At 39.5% G+C, this 20,520-nt stretch overlaps 17 non-coding genes across 17 annotated transcripts; 8 read left to right on the forward strand and 9 right to left on the reverse strand.

The window, feature by feature from the left end:
* Nucleotides 1-451: 451 nt before the first annotated feature.
* TRNAQ-CUG (transfer RNA glutamine (anticodon CUG)) lies at nucleotides 452-523 on the reverse strand. Its single transcript has one exon. It is a non-coding gene; the product is annotated as a tRNA-Gln (tRNA).
* A 2,370-nt stretch (nucleotides 524-2,893) lies between these two features.
* On the forward strand, nucleotides 2,894-2,965 carry TRNAQ-UUG (transfer RNA glutamine (anticodon UUG)). The gene has a single exon. It is a non-coding gene; the product is annotated as a tRNA-Gln (tRNA).
* Nucleotides 2,966-3,846: 881 nt separating this feature from the next.
* On the reverse strand, nucleotides 3,847-3,918 carry TRNAQ-CUG (transfer RNA glutamine (anticodon CUG)). Its single transcript has one exon. It is a non-coding gene; the product is annotated as a tRNA-Gln (tRNA).
* A 259-nt stretch (nucleotides 3,919-4,177) lies between these two features.
* Nucleotides 4,178-4,249, forward strand: TRNAQ-UUG (transfer RNA glutamine (anticodon UUG)). The gene has a single exon. It is a non-coding gene; the product is annotated as a tRNA-Gln (tRNA).
* Nucleotides 4,250-5,162: 913 nt separating this feature from the next.
* Nucleotides 5,163-5,234, reverse strand: TRNAQ-CUG (transfer RNA glutamine (anticodon CUG)). Its single transcript has one exon. It is a non-coding gene; the product is annotated as a tRNA-Gln (tRNA).
* A 2,387-nt stretch (nucleotides 5,235-7,621) lies between these two features.
* On the forward strand, nucleotides 7,622-7,693 carry TRNAQ-UUG (transfer RNA glutamine (anticodon UUG)). The gene has a single exon. It is a non-coding gene; the product is annotated as a tRNA-Gln (tRNA).
* An 881-nt stretch (nucleotides 7,694-8,574) lies between these two features.
* TRNAQ-CUG (transfer RNA glutamine (anticodon CUG)) lies at nucleotides 8,575-8,646 on the reverse strand. The gene has a single exon. It is a non-coding gene; the product is annotated as a tRNA-Gln (tRNA).
* Nucleotides 8,647-8,905: 259 nt separating this feature from the next.
* TRNAQ-UUG (transfer RNA glutamine (anticodon UUG)) lies at nucleotides 8,906-8,977 on the forward strand. Its single transcript has one exon. It is a non-coding gene; the product is annotated as a tRNA-Gln (tRNA).
* Nucleotides 8,978-9,890: 913 nt separating this feature from the next.
* TRNAQ-CUG (transfer RNA glutamine (anticodon CUG)) lies at nucleotides 9,891-9,962 on the reverse strand. The gene has a single exon. It is a non-coding gene; the product is annotated as a tRNA-Gln (tRNA).
* Nucleotides 9,963-12,348: 2,386 nt separating this feature from the next.
* Nucleotides 12,349-12,420, forward strand: TRNAQ-UUG (transfer RNA glutamine (anticodon UUG)). Its single transcript has one exon. It is a non-coding gene; the product is annotated as a tRNA-Gln (tRNA).
* An 881-nt stretch (nucleotides 12,421-13,301) lies between these two features.
* On the reverse strand, nucleotides 13,302-13,373 carry TRNAQ-CUG (transfer RNA glutamine (anticodon CUG)). Its single transcript has one exon. It is a non-coding gene; the product is annotated as a tRNA-Gln (tRNA).
* A 259-nt stretch (nucleotides 13,374-13,632) lies between these two features.
* TRNAQ-UUG (transfer RNA glutamine (anticodon UUG)) lies at nucleotides 13,633-13,704 on the forward strand. Its single transcript has one exon. It is a non-coding gene; the product is annotated as a tRNA-Gln (tRNA).
* A 913-nt stretch (nucleotides 13,705-14,617) lies between these two features.
* TRNAQ-CUG (transfer RNA glutamine (anticodon CUG)) lies at nucleotides 14,618-14,689 on the reverse strand. The gene has a single exon. It is a non-coding gene; the product is annotated as a tRNA-Gln (tRNA).
* Nucleotides 14,690-17,076: 2,387 nt separating this feature from the next.
* On the forward strand, nucleotides 17,077-17,148 carry TRNAQ-UUG (transfer RNA glutamine (anticodon UUG)). Its single transcript has one exon. It is a non-coding gene; the product is annotated as a tRNA-Gln (tRNA).
* Nucleotides 17,149-18,029: 881 nt separating this feature from the next.
* On the reverse strand, nucleotides 18,030-18,101 carry TRNAQ-CUG (transfer RNA glutamine (anticodon CUG)). The gene has a single exon. It is a non-coding gene; the product is annotated as a tRNA-Gln (tRNA).
* A 259-nt stretch (nucleotides 18,102-18,360) lies between these two features.
* On the forward strand, nucleotides 18,361-18,432 carry TRNAQ-UUG (transfer RNA glutamine (anticodon UUG)). Its single transcript has one exon. It is a non-coding gene; the product is annotated as a tRNA-Gln (tRNA).
* Nucleotides 18,433-19,345: 913 nt separating this feature from the next.
* Nucleotides 19,346-19,417, reverse strand: TRNAQ-CUG (transfer RNA glutamine (anticodon CUG)). The gene has a single exon. It is a non-coding gene; the product is annotated as a tRNA-Gln (tRNA).
* Between the last annotated feature and the right edge of the window lie 1,103 nt (nucleotides 19,418-20,520).

The raw sequence follows: 20,520 nt of genomic DNA on the forward strand, positions 1-20,520 counted from the left end.
TTACATGTTTGTAAAATGAAGGTATCAGTTTGAGATGAAAAATAGAACGAAGAACACACTTTTCTTAATTCACAAAAGGCCTGAGGTGTATAAATACTGTTTGTACCGACCAAGGGCCCATTCGTGAATGTACTTACTTTAGTTGGATCATACCTTTCTTCAAAGAAGACATCCACAATAAACGATAAGGGAAAGGTTCGACTGATGGTAAACTCTTACAGAGATTTGAATGCAAATTATTGGATTCAACCTCCAGGGTGCTACCATTACACCATGGGTCTTTCACACCACAGAAAGTGGTGGGTTTCATTGTGGCTAAAGAGCGTCATCCATGGAAAATCTTTCTTTTTTCAAATGCACCCAGGGAATAATGCTATGAAAGTGGGCGACACAGCAGCGTCATTGCTATTAAAACAAGACACTGAGAGGAAAACAAACACAGTAATTCCCAAGGTCCCACCGAGATTTGAACTCGGATCGCTGGATTCAGAGTCCAGAGTGCTAACCATTACACCATGGAACCTACATACTTAGTGACATGATGAACGTCATTGCAGCAAAAAAAGCGCCTTTTAGAGAATGTATGCAATATTCTTTTATCTTATGCCTCCAGAGGAAGAATCCTATCCAAATGAGCTGTAAAGCAAAGAGTTTGCTATTGCGCAACAACCAACTAAACAGTTCCACATTTGCATAATATCCGTGGGCTAGGAATATGAGTTTGTTAAAATGATGCATGAGATCTCGATTCTCATTTCTGTTACAACTCTGTCAGGTTGCACCAGCAAGGGGCCCATGGTGTAATGGTTAGCAAAGAACATTACTGAAGGGCCCCTCGGCCAGCCAGAAAGCCAAAATGGAGAGAACGGGCATGAACTGGTTGTGAATGAGCTTCAAAATGCGTTCACAGGTAATTGAACTGGTGATCTACTCAGTTTATACACCTGGAACTCCTGTCAATAGCAACAGTCGGCAGCTGGGTTGCCAGACATTTCGTCGAAAAAAATTTGTCGACAGGACAATTGGTCGAAACCATTTGGTCGAAAACCAAATGGTCGAATTGCTTTTGTTTTTTATTTTCACATTTTTTTTTTGGGGGGTGGGGGATGGGGGGGTCCCCGCCAACCCCCTTTTTTTCTAAAAACCCCTTTTTTTCCCTAAACTACAACCTAAAATATATATATATAAATAAATAAAAAAATCGACCATTTGGCTTTCGACCAAATTACTTCGACCAAATGTCTTTCGACGAAATGTCCGGACAGCGGCAGCTGGTCTGTGTCAATAATGGCTATTTGATTTTGCCATTTTCACAACTCCCTAATAAATGAACAAAATGTTCCATTTGTAGGCACAGTTACATGCTATGGTATGTATACCATGCTTAATAACCACCATAGGAGGCTCAGAGCACCATCCGCATTCTTACGTACAAAACATGTAAGGAAATAATCAGATCTTTTGCTCTGCAGGAGTCAGGCTTCTTTAAAGCCTGACAAAGTGGCAGAGTGCCATTGTAAACTGAGGCATGATGAAACCATGCCCAAGAACCCAGGCAGGTTAAACCCTTCCACTCATGCCCCTAGGCCCCGAACGTCCACGAACGGCCAGGTTCTATAGACAGGGCAGCTGGCATGGATTATGGACACTTTTAACATAGGGTGGTTTTTCAACCTTATCTCCTCTGGGAGCAAAGCGCTGGACAGGGTTTCCTGTACGTTTTTGAGGTTCGCAGGGATCTATGTGTGGATGTTTCTTGGTGTGAAAAGCATGACACCTTTTGGGGTGACACCAGGCTCTTCTGGGAGTTAATTTGCATAATCTCTACTTTCTATTTTATGTGACATGGGCTGCAGTTACATTGTTCTGTTAATAGAGGGCAACACACAGGTCATAGTTCCAAACAGGGGTGCACGGTCTGCTTGCTAGCTTACATTTACAGTTCTATTTGGGATTCACCGCCTTTTCATAAACTGAGTACTCTTCCGGAGTATTTCTAACTTATGTAGGTGTTTTGGGGGTGTTACGTGCCTTTGTATGACTGCTGCAAACCACTTGATATTAGACATTGATTGGAAACGACATAAAAAATCCTGACACATATTGTAAGCGGACATAAAATGACCTATATTAGCTAATATAAGTAAACAGACATCACTCCCCCCTCCCCACAAAAAGGGATGTATGCGTACACAAAAAATAAAAATGAAAAACAAGCAACTACTGCAGTTAAAATCTAAAAATGTAAATTCAGTTACATGATCATGACTCGGAAGGGGAAGTTAAAAAGTAAAAAAACACACGGTAGGAGAGAGGTTAGCTTTACATGCCATGAGGGAGGAAGAGGTCTTCCAAGCACTGTTGTGTATGTTGGTCAATCCCTCTGAAACGCAAAAGGGATGTGCACATAGAAATCAAAGCAGAGTCATCCAGAGAGACTATTTAATTCTTTTTTTTTCAAATTCTCAAAAGGAAGCTGCTATCAAATTGAACTATTCATCACAGCCACTGCTAGGAAATCTATGTGCATAAAATGACAATACACCCAAAGGAAAACAAAATATAGCTATAACATGTCAGATTACTAAATTCAGAGTCCAGCCTACTAACCATTAGACCATGGAACCTAAATACTTCCGCAAATGCTGAACTTCATTATGCCAAAACAGAGGCAGTCAGAAACAATATTTAATATTGCTTAATCATATGCCTCAAGAGGAAGAATTTGATCTACATGCTCTATAAAGCACAGAGATTGCTATAGCACAACGTCAATCGACAACATCGCTGTGTTTGTATGATATCAGTCAATTGGGACTATGAATCTGTAAAAATTGTAAATGTGCTCTATATTGCCATTTCTGATTCAACGCTCTCAGGTGCATCTTGCAAGGGTTCCATGGTGTAATGGTTAGCACTTTGGACTTTGAATCCAACGATCCGAGTTCAAGTCTCGGTGGGACCGTTATCTTGCTCTTACACTCCATTTTCTAATTTCTCAAATTACAATTCAACAGAGTTAATATTCAGAAGTTCAGTCGACTCTCTCTGCACGACATTCCATTTAAATGTACTTTGGTGCCTGATACCAATACAGTGATGCAACTACATATCGTTAATGTACAATCCCTAAGGTCAATCAGAGTGGGCACCCAGATATCTCTCAGAAACATTTTCCACAGATGAATAATGTCCAACCTTAACTCTATGAAAAGAAAAATGTACACACTATGTGCAGTAGATTCTCTGCTCACTGGAACATGCAGAAACAACATTGATGTGAAAAGATTGGAAAAAGCCCTATTTTATTAACATTAAAAAATGTTATACAATTATTTTGGTGAATCATATTCACTTTCACAATCATTCCTATGTTTCAAGCAATTTGATGGTCTTATTAAATGTGTAAAAAATGTAATTCTTTGAGTTGACAAACTGTATGGAGAGCAAACTTTTTATAACTTACAAGAGTTATGAGTTCTAGAAAGTAGTGCATTTACTGATCAAGTGCCCTTGTTTAAATGTACTTACTTTATTTGGATCACACCTTTCTCGAAAGAAGAAATAAACTCTAAATTATCAGGAAACAATTCAACTGATTTTAGGGGCCTCCTGGGCTTTCAATGCAAATCGCTGAGATCAAAAGCCAGTTTAATAGCCATTATACCTTGGAGCTTTGGAGATATGAGAGTGGGCAGTTTCTTTGTGGCAAAAGAGAGTCATCCCCAGAAACTATTAATATTCTTTGGTCAAAGAAGACTGCCATCAAAGTGGGCTGTAAAGCAAAGCTATTGCTGTTATATCTATCTGCAAATGAAAGGCAACTCTAAAAGAGAAGCAGCCCCAAGGTCCCACCGAGACTTGAACTCGGATCGCTGGATTCAGAGTCCAGAGTGCTAACCATTACACCATGGAACCCACATATTCAGTAGCATGATGCACTTCATTCTGGAAAAACAGAGCACATCAGAGAAAATATGTAATATTCCTATATCATTAGACTCCAGAGGAAGAATTTGATCCAAATGAGACATGAAGCCAGTACTTTGCGATTGCACAGCATCCAACAGCAACAGTGCTGCTTCGATATAATATCAGTAAACGGTTACTATAGGTCAGTAAAAATCTTGACTGTGCCCTATATTCTCATTGCCCTTATGAAGCTCTGCTCAACAAGGGTTCCATGGTGTAATGGTTAGCACTTTGGACTTTGAATCCAGCGATCCGAGTTCAAGTCTCGGTGGAACCTCTCTCTTGCTCTAACACACTTTGTCTCCTTGTTGTCTTAAATTATAGGCCAAAGATAGTAATATTCATAAGGTTAGTGGTGTAGGGTATTCATTTTCGCTCTCACTCTCTGGCATAACTTTTCATAAAAATCCACTTTTGTGCCTAGCACCTTAACCTTTATGCATTTTTTTTAAATGTATGAACAGTGAGGTCATTCTGAGTCGATGGGCAGATCTGCATCGGAAACATACATAAAAGATTTGAAATTTTCAAACTTAACTCAATGTTAAGAAACATGCTCAATCTGTGACCCAATGGATTCTCTTTTTACTTGAAGATGCAGCAACAACATTAATAATACCATTTTGGGAAAAGCAGCTCTATTGTATCGCCATTCTCTTTCAAAATTGTTAAAGGGTTAATCCTATGAAAAGCGACCACATTCAGAATCAATGATATTAATCAAGCGTCTTAACAGTCTTTACATGTTTGTAAAATGAAGGTATCAGTTTGAGATGAAAAATAGAACGAAGAACACACTTTTCTTAATTCACAAAAGGCCTGAGGTGTATAAATACTGTTTGTACCGACCAAGGGCCCATTCGTGAATGTACTTACTTTAGTTGGATCATACCTTTCTTCAAAGAAGACATCCACAATAAACGATAAAGGAAAGGTTCGACTGATGGTAAACTCTTACAGAGATTTGAATGCAAATTATTGGATTCAACCTCCAGGGTGTTACCATTACACCATGGGTCTTTCACACCACAGAAAGTGGTGGGTTTCATTGTGGCTAAAGAGCGTCATCCATGGAAAATCTTTCTTTTTTCAAATGCACCCAGGGAATAATGCTATGAAAGTGGGCGACACAGCAGCGTCATTGCTATTAAAACAAGACACTGAGAGGAAAACAAACACAGTAATTCCCAAGGTCCCACCAAGATTTGAACTCGGATCGCTGGATTCAGAGTCCAGAGTGCTAACCATTACACCATGGAACCTACATACTTAGTGACATGATGAACGTCATTGCAGCAAAAAAAGCGCCTTTTAGAGAATGTATGCAATATTCTTTTATCTTATGCCTCCAGAGGAAGAATCCTATCCAAATGAGCTGTAAAGCAAAGAGTTTGCTATTGCGCAACAACCAACTAAACAGTTCCACATTTGCATAATATCCGTGGGCTAGGAATATGAGTTTGTTAAAATGATGCATGAGATCTCGATTCTCATTTCTGTTACAACTCTGTCAGGTTGCACCAGCAAGGGGCCCATGGTGTAATGGTTAGCAAAGAACATTACTGAAGGGCCCCTCGGCCAGCCAGAAAGCCAAAATGGAGAGAACGGGCATGAACTGGTTGTGAATGAGCTTCAAAATGCGTTCACAGGTAATTGAACTGGTGATCTCCTCAGTTTATACACCTGGAACTCCTGTCAATAGCAACAGTCGGCAGCTGGGTTGCAAGACATTTCGTCGAAAAAAATTTGTCGACAGGACAAATGGTCGAAACCATTTGGTCGAAAACCAAATGGTCGAATTGTTTTTGTTTTTTATTTTCACATTTTTTTTTTGGGGGGTGGGGGTTGGGGGGGTCCCCGCCAACCCCCTTTTTTTCTAAAAAAAACCCTTTTTTTCCCTAAACTACAACCTAAAAAATATATATATATATAAATTAAAAAATCGACCATTTGGCTTTCGACCAAATTACGTCGACCAAATGTCTTTCGACGAAATGTCTTTCGACGAAATGTCCGGACAGCGGCAGCTGGTCTGTGTCAATAATGGCAATTTGATTTTGCCATTTTCACAACTCCCTAATAAATGAACAAAATGTTCCATTTGTAGGCACAGTTACATGCTATGGTATGTATACCATGCTTAATAACCACCATAGGAGGCTCAGAGCACCATCCGCATTCTTACGTACAAAACATGTAAGGAAGTAATCAGATCTTTTGCTCTGCAGGAGTCAGGCTTCTTTAAAGCCTGACAAAGTGGCAGAGTGCCATTGTAAACTGAGGCATGATGAAACAATGCCCAAGAACCCAGGCAGGTTAAACCCTTCCACTCATGCCCCTAGGCCCCGAAGGGCCACGAACGGCCAGGTTCTATAGACAGGGCAGCTGGCATGGATTATGGACACTTTTAACATAGGGTGGTTTTTCAACCTTATCTCCTCTGGGAGCAAAGCGCTGGACAGGGTTTCCTGTACGTTTTTGAGGTTCGCAGGGATCTATGTGTGGATGTTTCTTGGTGTGAAAAGCATGACACCTTTTGGGGTGACACCAGGCTCTTCTGGGAGTTAATTTGCATAATCTCTACTTTCTATTTTATGTGACATGGGCTGCAGTTACATTGTTCTGTTAATAGAGGGCAACACACAGGTCATAGTTCCAAACAGGGGTGCACGGTCTGCTTGCTAGCTTACATTTACAGTTCTATTTGGGATTCACCGCCTTTTCATAAACTGAGTACTCTTCCGGAGTATTTCTAACTTATGTAGGTGTTTTGGGGGTGTTACGTGCCTTTGTATGACTGCTGCAAACCACTTGATATTAGACATTGATTGGAAACGACATAAAAAATCCTGACACATATTGTAAGCGGACATAAAATGACCTATATTAGCTAATATAAGTAAACAGACATCACTCCCCCCTCCCCACAAAAAGGGATGTATGCGTACACAAAAAATAAAAATGAAAAACAAGCAACTACTGCAGTTAAAATCTAAAAATGTAAATTCAGTTACATGATCATGACTCGGAAGGGGAAGTTAAAAAGTAAAAAAACACACGGTAGGAGAGAGGTTAGCTTTACATGCCATGAGGGAGGAAGAGGTCTTCCAAGCACTGTTGTGTATGTTGGTCAATCCCTCTGAAACGCAAAAGGGATGTGCACATAGAAATCAAAGCAGAGTCATCCAGAGAGACTATTTAATTCTTTTTTTTTCAAATTCTCAAAAGGAAGCTGCTATCAAATTGAACTATTCATCACAGCCACTGCTAGGAAATCTATGTGCATAAAATGACAATACACCCAAAGGAAAACAAAATATAGCTATAACATGTCAGATTACTAAATTCAGAGTCCAGCCTACTAACCATTAGACCATGGAACCTAAATACTTCCGCAAATGCTGAACTTCATTATGCCAAAACAGAGGCAGTCAGAAACAATATTTAATATTGCTTAATCATATGCCTCAAGAGGAAGAATTTGATCTACATGCTCTATAAAGCACAGAGATTGCTATAGCACAACGTCAATCGACAACATCGCTGTGTTTGTATGATATCAGTCAATTGGGACTATGAATCTGTAAAAATTGTAAATGTGCTCTATATTGCCATTTCTGATTCAACGCTCTCAGGTGCATCTTGCAAGGGTTCCATGGTGTAATGGTTAGCACTTTGGACTTTGAATCCAACGATCCGAGTTCAAGTCTCGGTGGGACCGTTATCTTGCTCTTACACTCCATTTTCTAATTTCTCAAATTACAATTCAACAGAGTTAATATTCAGAAGTTCAGTCGACTCTCTCTGCACGACATTCCATTTAAATGTACTTTGGTGCCTGATACCAATACAGTGATGCAACTACATATCGTTAATGTACAATCCCTAAGGTCAATCAGAGTGGGCACCCAGATATCTCTCAGAAACATTTTCCACAGATGAATAATGTCCAACCTTAACTCTATGAAAAGAAAAATGTACACACTATGTGCAGTAGATTCTCTGCTCACTGGAACATGCAGAAACAACATTGATGTGAAAAGATTGGAAAAAGCCCTATTTTATTAACATTAAAAAATGTTATACAATTATTTTGGTGAATCATATTCACTTTCACAATCATTCCTATGTTTCAAGCAATTTGATGGTCTTATTAAATGTGTAAAAAATGTAATTCTTTGAGTTGACAAACTGTATGGAGAGCAAACTTTTTATAACTTACAAGAGTTATGAGTTCTAGAAAGTAGTGCATTTACTGATCAAGTGCCCTTGTTTAAATGTACTTACTTTATTTGGATCACACCTTTCTCGAAAGAAGAAATAAACTCTAAATTATCAGGAAACAATTCAACTGATTTTAGGGGCCTCCTGGGCTTTCAATGCAAATCGCTGAGATCAAAAGCCAGTTTAATAGCCATTATACCTTGGAGCTTTGGAGATATGAGAGTGGGCAGTTTCTTTGTGGCAAAAGAGAGTCATCCCCAGAAACTATTAATATTCTTTGGTCAAAGAAGACTGCCATCAAAGTGGGCTGTAAAGCAAAGCTATTGCTGTTATATCTATCTGCAAATGAAAGGCAACTCTAAAAGAGAAGCAGCCCCAAGGTCCCACCGAGACTTGAACTCGGATCGCTGGATTCAGAGTCCAGAGTGCTAACCATTACACCATGGAACCCACATATTCAGTAGCATGATGCACTTCATTCTGGAAAAACAGAGCACATCAGAGAAAATATGTAATATTCCTATATCATTAGACTCCAGAAGAAGAATTTGATCCAAATGAGACATGAAGCCAGTACTTTGCGATTGCACAGCATCCAACAGCAACAGTGCTGCTTCGATATAATATCAGTAAACGGTTACTATAGGTCAGTAAAAATCTTGACTGTGCCCTATATTCTCATTGCCCTTATGAAGCTCTGCTCAACAAGGGTTCCATGGTGTAATGGTTAGCACTTTGGACTTTGAATCCAGCGATCCGAGTTCAAGTCTCGGTGGAACCTCTCTCTTGCTCTAACACACTTTGTCTCCTTGTTGTCTTAAATTATAGGCCAAAGATAGTAATATTCATAAGGTTAGTGGTGTAGGGTATTCATTTTCGCTCTCACTCTCTGGCATAACTTTTCATAAAAATCCACTTTTGTGCCTAGCACCTTAACCTTTATGCATTTTTTTTAAATGTATGAACAGTGAGGTCATTCTGAGTCGATGGGCAGATCTGCATCGGAAACATACATAAAAGATTTGAAATTTTCAAACTTAACTCAATGTTAAGAAACATGCTCAATCTGTGACCCAATGGATTCTCTTTTTACTTGAAGATGCAGCAACAACATTAATAATACCATTTTGGGAAAAGCAGCTCTATTGTATCGCCATTCTCTTTCAAAATTGTTAAAGGGTTAATCCTATGAAAAGCGACCACATTCAGAATCAATGATATTAATCAAGCGTCTTAACAGTCTTTACATGTTTGTAAAATGAAGGTATCAGTTTGAGATGAAAAATAGAACGAAGAACACACTTTTCTTAATTCACAAAAGGCCTGAGGTGTATAAATACTGTTTGTACCGACCAAGGGCCCATTCGTGAATGTACTTACTTTAGTTGGATCATACCTTTCTTCAAAGAAGACATCCACAATAAACGATAAAGGAAAGGTTCGACTGATGGTAAACTCTTACAGAGATTTGAATGCAAATTATTGGATTCAACCTCCAGGGTGTTACCATTACACCATGGGTCTTTCACACCACAGAAAGTGGTGGGTTTCATTGTGGCTAAAGAGCGTCATCCATGGAAAATCTTTCTTTTTTCAAATGCACCCAGGGAATAATGCTATGAAAGTGGGCGACACAGCAGCGTCATTGCTATTAAAACAAGACACTGAGAGGAAAACAAACACAGTAATTCCCAAGGTCCCACCAAGATTTGAACTCGGATCGCTGGATTCAGAGTCCAGAGTGCTAACCATTACACCATGGAACCTACATACTTAGTGACATGATGAACGTCATTGCAGCAAAAAAAGCGCCTTTTAGAGAATGTATGCAATATTCTTTTATCTTATGCCTCCAGAGGAAGAATCCTATCCAAATGAGCTGTAAAGCAAAGAGTTTGCTATTGCGCAACAACCAACTAAACAGTTCCACATTTGCATAATATCCGTGGGCTAGGAATATGAGTTTGTTAAAATGATGCATGAGATCTCGATTCTCATTTCTGTTACAACTCTGTCAGGTTGCACCAGCAAGGGGCCCATGGTGTAATGGTTAGCAAAGAACATTACTGAAGGGCCCCTCGGCCAGCCAGAAAGCCAAAATGGAGAGAACGGGCATGAACTGGTTGTGAATGAGCTTCAAAATGCGTTCACAGGTAATTGAACTGGTGATCTCCTCAGTTTATACACCTGGAACTCCTGTCAATAGCAACAGTCGGCAGCTGGGTTGCAAGACATTTCGTCGAAAAAAATTTGTCGACAGGACAAATGGTCGAAACCATTTGGTCGAAAACCAAATGGTCGAATTGTTTTTGTTTTTTATTTTCACATTTTTTTTTTGGGGGGTGGGGGTTGGGGGGGTCCCCGCCAACCCCCTTTTTTTCTAAAAAAAACCCTTTTTTTCCCTAAACTACAACCTAAAAAATATATATATATATAAATTAAAAAATCGACCATTTGGCTTTCGACCAAATTACGTCGACCAAATGTCTTTCGACGAAATGTCTTTCGACGAAATGTCCGGACAGCGGCAGCTGGTCTGTGTCAATAATGGCAATTTGATTTTGCCATTTTCACAACTCCCTAATAAATGAACAAAATGTTCCATTTGTAGGCACAGTTACATGCTATGGTATGTATACCATGCTTAATAACCACCATAGGAGGCTCAGAGCACCATCCGCATTCTTACGTACAAAACATGTAAGGAAGTAATCAGATCTTTTGCTCTGCAGGAGTCAGGCTTCTTTAAAGCCTGACAAAGTGGCAGAGTGCCATTGTAAACTGAGGCATGATGAAACCATGCCCAAGAACCCAGGCAGGTTAAACCCTTCCACTCATGCCCCTAGGCCCCGAAGGGCCACGAACGGCCAGGTTCTATAGACAGGGCAGCTGGCATGGATTATGGACACTTTTAACATAGGGTGGTTTTTCAACCTTATCTCCTCTGGGAGCAAAGCGCTGGACAGGGTTTCCTGTACGTTTTTGAGGTTCGCAGGGATCTATGTGTGGATGTTTCTTGGTGTGAAAAGCATGACACCTTTTGGGGTGACACCAGGCTCTTCTGGGAGTTAATTTGCATAATCTCTACTTTCTATTTTATGTGACATGGGCTGCAGTTACATTGTTCTGTTAATAGAGGGCAACACACAGGTCATAGTTCCAAACAGGGGTGCACGGTCTGCTTGCTAGCTTACATTTACAGTTCTATTTGGGATTCACCGCCTTTTCATAAACTGAGTACTCTTCCGGAGTATTTCTAACTTATGTAGGTGTTTTGGGGGTGTTACGTGCCTTTGTATGACTGCTGCAAACCACTTGATATTAGACATTGATTGGAAACGACATAAAAAATCCTGACACATATTGTAAGCGGACATAAAATGACCTATATTAGCTAATATAAGTAAACAGACATCACTCCCCCCTCCCCACAAAAAGGGATGTATGCGTACACAAAAAATAAAAATGAAAAACAAGCAACTACTGCAGTTAAAATCTAAAAATGTAAATTCAGTTACATGATCATGACTCGGAAGGGGAAGTTAAAAAGTAAAAAAACACACGGTAGGAGAGAGGTTAGCTTTACATGCCATGAGGGAGGAAGAGGTCTTCCAAGCACTGTTGTGTATGTTGGTCAATCCCTCTGAAACGCAAAAGGGATGTGCACATAGAAATCAAAGCAGAGTCATCCAGAGAGACTATTTAATTCTTTTTTTTCAAATTCTCAAAAGGAAGCTGCTATCAAATTGAACTATTCATCACAGCCACTGCTAGGAAATCTATGTGCATAAAATGACAATACACCCAAAGGAAAACAAAATATAGCTATAACATGTCAGATTACTAAATTCAGAGTCCAGCCTACTAACCATTAGACCATGGAACCTAAATACTTCCGCAAATGCTGAACTTCATTATGCCAAAACAGAGGCAGTCAGAAACAATATTTAATATTGCTTAATCATATGCCTCAAGAGGAAGAATTTGATCTACATGCTCTATAAAGCACAGAGATTGCTATAGCACAACGTCAATCGACAACATCGCTGTGTTTGTATGATATCAGTCAATTGGGACTATGAATCTGTACAAATTGTAAATGTGCTCTATATTGCCATTTCTGATTCAACGCTCTCAGGTGCATCTTGCAAGGGTTCCATGGTGTAATGGTTAGCACTTTGGACTTTGAATCCAACGATCCGAGTTCAAGTCTCGGTGGGACCGTTATCTTGCTCTTACACTCCATTTTCTAATTTCTCAAATTACAATTCAACAGAGTTAATATTCAGAAGTTCAGTCGACTCTCTCTGCACGACATTCCATTTAAATGTACTTTGGTGCCTGATACCAATACAGTGATGCAACTACATATCGTTAATGTACAATCCCTAAGGTCAATCAGAGTGGGCACCCAGATATCTCTCAGAAACATTTTCCACAGATGAATAATGTCCAACCTTAACTCTATGAAAAGAAAAATGTACACACTATGTGCAGTAGATTCTCTGCTCACTGGAACATGCAGAAACAACATTGATGTGAAAAGATTGGAAAAAGCCCTATTTTATTAACATTAAAAAATGTTATACAATTATTTTGGTGAATCATATTCACTTTCACAATCATTCCTATGTTTCAAGCAATTTGATGGTCTTATTAAATGTGTAAAAAATGTAATTCTTTGAGTTGACAAACTGTATGGAGAGCAAACTTTTTATAACTTACAAGAGTTATGAGTTCTAGAAAGTAGTGCATTTACTGATCAAGTGCCCTTGTTTAAATGTACTTACTTTATTTGGATCACACCTTTCTCGAAAGAAGAAATAAACTCTAAATTATCAGGAAACAATTCAACTGATTTTAGGGGCCTCCTGGGCTTTCAATGCAAATCGCTGAGATCAAAAGCCAGTTTAATAGCCATTATACCTTGGAGCTTTGGAGATATGAGAGTGGGCAGTTTCTTTGTGGCAAAAGAGAGTCATCCCCAGAAACTATTAATATTCTTTGGTCAAAGAAGACTGCCATCAAAGTGGGCTGTAAAGCAAAGCTATTGCTGTTATATCTATCTGCAAATGAAAGGCAACTCTAAAAGAGAAGCAGCCCCAAGGTCCCACCGAGACTTGAACTCAGATCGCTGGATTCAGAGTCCAGAGTGCTAACCATTACACCATGGAACCCACATATTCAGTAGCATGATGCACTTCATTCTGGAAAAACAGAGCACATCAGAGAAAATATGTAATATTCCTATATCATTAGACTCCAGAGGAAGAATTTGATCCAAATGAGACATGAAGCCAGTACTTTGCGATTGCACAGCATCCAACAGCAACAGTGCTGCTTCGATATAATATCAGTAAACGGTTACTATAGGTCAGTAAAAATCTTGACTGTGCCCTATATTCTCATTGCCCTTATGAAGCTCTGCTCAACAAGGGTTCCATGGTGTAATGGTTAGCACTTTGGACTTTGAATCCAGCGATCCGAGTTCAAGTCTCGGTGGAACCTCTCTCTTGCTCTAACACACTTTGTCTCCTTGTTGTCTTAAATTATAGGCCAAAGATAGTAATATTCATAAGGTTAGTGGTGTAGGGTATTCATTTTCGCTCTCACTCTCTGGCATAACTTTTCATAAAAATCCACTTTTGTGCCTAGCACCTTAACCTTTATGCATTTTTTTTAAATGTATGAACAGTGAGGTCATTCTGAGTCGATGGGCAGATCTGCATCGGAAACATACATAAAAGATTTGAAATTTTCAAACTTAACTCAATGTTAAGAAACATGCTCAATCTGTGACCCAATGGATTCTCTTTTTACTTGAAGATGCAGCAACAACATTAATAATACCATTTTGGGAAAAGCAGCTCTATTGTATCGCCATTCTCTTTCAAAATTGTTAAAGGGTTAATCCTATGAAAAGCGACCACATTCAGAATCAATGATATTAATCAAGCGTCTTAACAGTCTTTACATGTTTGTAAAATGAAGGTATCAGTTTGAGATGAAAAATAGAACGAAGAACACACTTTTCTTAATTCACAAAAGGCCTGAGGTGTATAAATACTGTTTGTACCGACCAAGGGCCCATTCGTGAATGTACTTACTTTAGTTGGATCATACCTTTCTTCAAAGAAGACATCCACAATAAACGATAAGGGAAAGGTTCGACTGATGGTAAACTCTTACAGAGATTTGAATGCAAATTATTGGATTCAACCTCCAGGGTGCTACCATTACACCATGGGTCTTTCACACCACAGAAAGTGGTGGGTTTCATTGTGGCTAAAGAGCGTCATCCATGGAAAATCTTTCTTTTTTCAAATGCACCCAGGGAATAATGCTATGAAAGTGGGCGACACAGCAGCGTCATTGCTATTAAAACAAGACACTGAGAGGAAAACAAACACAGTAATTCCCAAGGTCCCACCGAGATTTGAACTCGGATCGCTGGATTCAGAGTCCAGAGTGCTAACCATTACACCATGGAACCTACATACTTAGTGACATGATGAACGTCATTGCAGCAAAAAAAGCGCCTTTTAGAGAATGTATGCAATATTCTTTTATCTTATGCCTCCAGAGGAAGAATCCTATCCAAATGAGCTGTAAAGCAAAGAGTTTGCTATTGCGCAACAACCAACTAAACAGATCCACATTTGCATAATATCCGTGGGCTAGGAATATGAGTTTGTTAAAATGATGCATGAGATCTCGATTCTCATTTCTGTTACAACTCTGTCAGGTTGCACCAGCAAGGGGCCCATGGTGTAATGGTTAGCAAAGAACATTACTGAAGGGCCCCTCGGCCAGCCAGAAAGCCAAAATGGAGAGAACGGGCATGAACTGGTTGTGAATGAGCTTCAAAATGCGTTCACAGGTAATTGAACTGGTGATCTCCTCAGTTTATACACCTGGAACTCCTGTCAATAGCAACAGTCGGCAGCTGGGTTGCAAGACATTTCGTCGAAAAAAATTTGTCGACAGGACAAATGGTCGAAACCATTTGGTCGAAAACCAAATGGTCGAATTGCTTTTGTTTTTTATTTTCACATTTTTTTTTTGGGGGGTGGGGGTTGGGGGGGTCCCCGCCAACCCCCTTTTTTTCTAAAAAAACCCCTTTTTTTCCCTAAACTACAACCTAAAAAATATATATATATATAAATTAAAAAATCGACCATTTGGCTTTCGACCAAATTACGTCGACCAAATGTCTTTCGACGAAATGTCTTTCGACGAAATGTCCGGACAGCGGCAGCTGGTCTGTGTCAATAATGGCAATTTGATTTTGCCATTTTCACAACTCCCTAATAAATGAACAAAATGTTCCATTTGTAGGCACAGTTACATGCTATGGTATGTATACCATGCTTAATAACCACCATAGGAGGCTCAGAGCACCATCCGCATTCTTACGTACAAAACATGTAAGGAAATAATCAGATCTTTTGCTCTGCAGGAGTCAGGCTTCTTTAAAGCCTGACAAAGTGGCAGAGTGCCATTGTAAACTGAGGCATGATGAAACCATGCCCAAGAACCCAGGCAGGTTAAACCCTTCCACTCATGCCCCTAGGCCCCGAACGTCCACGAACGGCCAGGTTCTATAGACAGGGCAGCTGGCATGGATTATGGACACTTTTAACATAGGGTGGTTTTTCAACCTTATCTCCTCTGGGAGCAAAGCGCTGGACAGGGTTTCCTGTACGTTTTTGAGGTTCGCAGGGATCTATGTGTGGATGTTTCTTGGTGTGAAAAGCATGACACCTTTTGGGGTGACACCAGGCTTTTCTGGGAGTTAATTTGCATAATCTCTACTTTCTATTTTATGTGACATGGGTTGCAGTTACATTGTTCTGTTAATAGAGGGCAACACACAGGTCATAGTTCCAAACAGGGGTGCACGGTCTGCTTGCTAGCTTACATTTACAGTTCTGTTTGGGATTCACCGCCTTTTCATAAACTGAGTACTCTTCCGGAGTATTTCTAATTTATGTAGGTGTTTTGGGGGTGTTACGTGCCTTTGTATGACTGCTGCAAACCACTTGATATTAGACATTGATTGGAAACGACATAAAAAATCCTGACACATATTGTAAGCGGACATAAAATGACCTATATTAGCTAATATAAGTAAACAGACATCACTCCCCCCTCCCCACAAAAAGGGATGTATGCGTACACAAAAAATAAAAATGAAAAACAAGCAACTACTGCAGTTAAAATCTAAAAATGTAAATTCAGTTACATGATCATGACTCGGAAGGGGAAGTTAAAAAGTAAAAAAACACACGGTAGGAGAGAGGTTAGCTTTACATGCCATGAGGGAGGAAGAGGTCTTCCAAGCACTGTTGTGTATGTTGGTCAATCCCTCTGAAACGCAAAAGGGATGTGCACATAGAAATCAAAGCAGAGTCATCCAGAGAGACTATTTAATTCTTTTTTTTTCAAATTCTCAAAAGGAAGCTGCTATCAAATTGAACTATTCATCACAGCCACTGCGAGGAAATCTATGTGCATAAAATGACAATACACCCAAAGGAAAACAAAATATAGCTATAACATGTCAGATTACTAAATTCAGAGTCCAGCCTACTAACCATTAGACCATGGAACCTAAATACTTCCGCAAATGCTGAACTTCATTATGCCAAAACAGAGGCAGTCAGAAACAATATTTAATATTGCTTAATCATATGCCTCAAGAGGAAGAATTTGATCTACATGCTCTATAAAGCACAGAGATTGCTATAGCACAACGTCAATCGACAACATCGCTGTGTTTGTATGATATCAGTCAATTGGGACTATGAATCTGTAAAAATTGTAAATGTGCTCTATATTGCCATTTCTGATTCAACGCTCTCAGGTGCATCTTGCAAGGGTTCCATGGTGTAATGGTTAGCACTTTGGACTTTGAATCCAACGATCCGAGTTCAAGTCTCGGTGGGACCGTTATCTTGCTCTTACACTCCATTTTCTAATTTCTCAAATTACAATTCAACAGAGTTAATATTCAGAAGTTCAGTCGACTCTCTCTGCACGACATTCCATTTAAATGTACTTTGGTGCCTGATACCAATACAGTGATGCAACTACATATCGTTAATGTACAATCCCTAAGGTCAATCAGAGTGGGCACCCAGATATCTCTCAGAAACATTTTCCACAGATGAATAATGTCCAACCTTAACTCTATGAAAAGAAAAATGTACACACTATGTGCAGTAGATTCTCTGCTCACTGGAACATGCAGAAACAACATTGATGTGAAAAGATTGGAAAAAGCCCTATTTTATTAACATTAAAAAATGTTATACAATTATTTTGGTGAATCATATTCACTTTCACAATCATTCCTATGTTTCAAGCAATTTGATGGTCTTATTAAATGTGTAAAAAATGTAATTCTTTGAGTTGACAAACTGTATGGAGAGCAAACTTTTTATAACTTACAAGAGTTATGAGTTCTAGAAAGTAGTGCATTTACTGATCAAGTGCCCTTGTTTAAATGTACTTACTTTATTTGGATCACACCTTTCTCGAAAGAAGAAATAAACTCTAAATTATCAGGAAACAATTCAACTGATTTTAGGGGCCTCCTGGGCTTTCAATGCAAATCGCTGAGATCAAAAGCCAGTTTAATAGCCATTATACCTTGGAGCTTTGGAGATATGAGAGTGGGCAGTTTCTTTGTGGCAAAAGAGAGTCATCCCCAGAAACTATTAATATTCTTTGGTCAAAGAAGACTGCCATCAAAGTGGGCTGTAAAGCAAAGCTATTGCTGTTATATCTATCTGCAAATGAAAGGCAACTCTAAAAGAGAAGCAGCCCCAAGGTCCCACCGAGACTTGAACTCGGATCGCTGGATTCAGAGTCCAGAGTGCTAACCATTACACCATGGAACCCACATATTCAATAGCATGATACACTTCATTCTGGAAAAACAGAGCACATCAGAGAAAATATGTAATATTCCTATATCATTAGACTCCAGAGGAAGAATTTGATCCAAATGAGACATGAAGCCAGTACTTTGCGATTGCACAGCATCCAACAGCAACAGTGCTGCTTCGATATAATATCAGTAAACGGTTACTATAGGTCAGTAAAAATCTTGACTGTGCCCTATATTCTCATTGCCCTTATGAAGCTCTGCTCAACAAGGGTTCCATGGTGTAATGGTTAGCACTTTGGACTTTGAATCCAGCGATCCGAGTTCAAGTCTCGGTGGAACCTCTCTCTTGCTCTAACACACTTTGTCTCCTTGTTGTCTTAAATTATAGGCCAAAGATAGTAATATTCATAAGGTTAGTGGTGTAGGGTATTCATTTTCGCTCTCACTCTCTGGCATAACTTTTCATAAAAATCCACTTTTGTGCCTAGCACCTTAACCTTTATGCATTTTTTTTAAATGTATGAACAGTGAGGTCATTCTGAGTCGATGGGCAGATCTGCATCGGAAACATACATAAAAGATTTGAAATTTTCAAACTTAACTCAATGTTAAGAAACATGCTCAATCTGTGACCCAATGGATTCTCTTTTTACTTGAAGATGCAGCAACAACATTAATAATACCATTTTGGGAAAAGCAGCTCTATTGTATCGCCATTCTCTTTCATAATTGTTAAAGGGTTAATCCTATGAAAAGCGACCACATTCAGAATCAATGATATTAATCAAGCGTCTTAACAGTCTTTACATGTTTGTAAAATGAAGGTATCAGTTTGAGATGAAAAATAGAACGAAGAACACACTTTTCTTAATTCACAAAAGGCCTGAGGTGTATAAATACTGTTTGTACCGACCAAGGGCCCATTCGTGAATGTACTTACTTTAGTTGGATCATACCTTTCTTCAAAGAAGACATCCACAATAAACGATAAAGGAAAGGTTCGACTGATGGTAAACTCTTACAGAGATTTGAATGCAAATTATTGGATTCAACCTCCAGGGTGCTACCATTACACCATGGGTCTTTCACACCACAGAAAGTGGTGGGTTTCATTGTGGCTAAAGAGCGTCATCCATGGAAAATCTTTCTTTTTTCAAATGCACCCAGGGAATAATGCTATGAAAGTGGGCGACACAGCAGCGTCATTGCTATTAAAACAAGACACTGAGAGGAAAACAAACACAGTAATTCCCAAGGTCCCACCAAGATTTGAACTCGGATCGCTGGATTCAGAGTCCAGAGTGCTAACCATTACACCATGGAACCTACATACTTAGTGACATGATGAACGTCATTGCAGCAAAAAAAGCGCCTTTTAGAGAATGTATGCAATATTCTTTTATCTTATGCCTCCAGAGGAAGAATCCTATCCAAATGAGCTGTAAAGCAAAGAGTTTGCTATTGCGCAACAACCAACTAAACAGTTCCACATTTGCATAATATCCGTGGGCTAGGAATATGAGTTTGTTAAAATGATGCATGAGATCTCGATTCTCATTTCTGTTACAACTCTGTCAGGTTGCACCAGCAAGGGGCCCATGGTGTAATGGTTAGCAAAGAACATTACTGAAGGGCCCCTCGGCCAGCCAGAAAGCCAAAATGGAGAGAACGGGCATGAACTGGTTGTGAATGAGCTTCAAAATGCGTTCACAGGTAATTGAACTGGTGATCTCCTCAGTTTATACACCTGGAACTCCTGTCAATAGCAACAGTCGGCAGCTGGGTTGCAAGACATTTCGTCGAAAAAAATTTGTCGACAGGACAAATGGTCGAAACCATTTGGTCGAAAACCAAATGGTCGAATTGTTTTTGTTTTTTATTTTCACATTTTTTTTTTGGGGGGTGGGGGTTGGGGGGGTCCCCGCCAACCCCCTTTTTTTCTAAAAAAAACCCTTTTTTTCCCTAAACTACAACCTAAAAAATATATATATATATAAATTAAAAAATCGACCATTTGGCTTTCGACCAAATTACGTCGACCAAATGTCTTTCGACGAAATGTCTTTCGACGAAATGTCCGGACAGCGGCAGCTGGTCTGTGTCAATAATGGCAATTTGATTTTGCCATTTTCACAACTCCCTAATAAATGAACAAAATGTTCCATTTGTAGGCACAGTTACATGCTATGGTATGTATACCATGCTTAATAACCACCATAGGAGGCTCAGAGCACCATCCGCATTCTTACGTACAAAACATGTAAGGAAGTAATCAGATCTTTTGCTCTGCAGGAGTCAGGCTTCTTTAAAGCCTGACAAAGTGGCAGAGTGCCATTGTAAACTGAGGCATGATGAAACCATGCCCAAGAACCCAGGCAGGTTAAACCCTTCCACTCATGCCCCTAGGCCCCGAAGGGCCACGAACGGCC

This window comes from Ambystoma mexicanum, chromosome 5p (genome assembly GCF_040938575.1).
Source record: "Ambystoma mexicanum isolate Mex_15411 chromosome 5p, UKY_AmexF1_1, whole genome shotgun sequence".
Lineage (NCBI taxonomy): Eukaryota > Metazoa > Chordata > Amphibia > Caudata > Ambystomatidae > Ambystoma > Ambystoma mexicanum.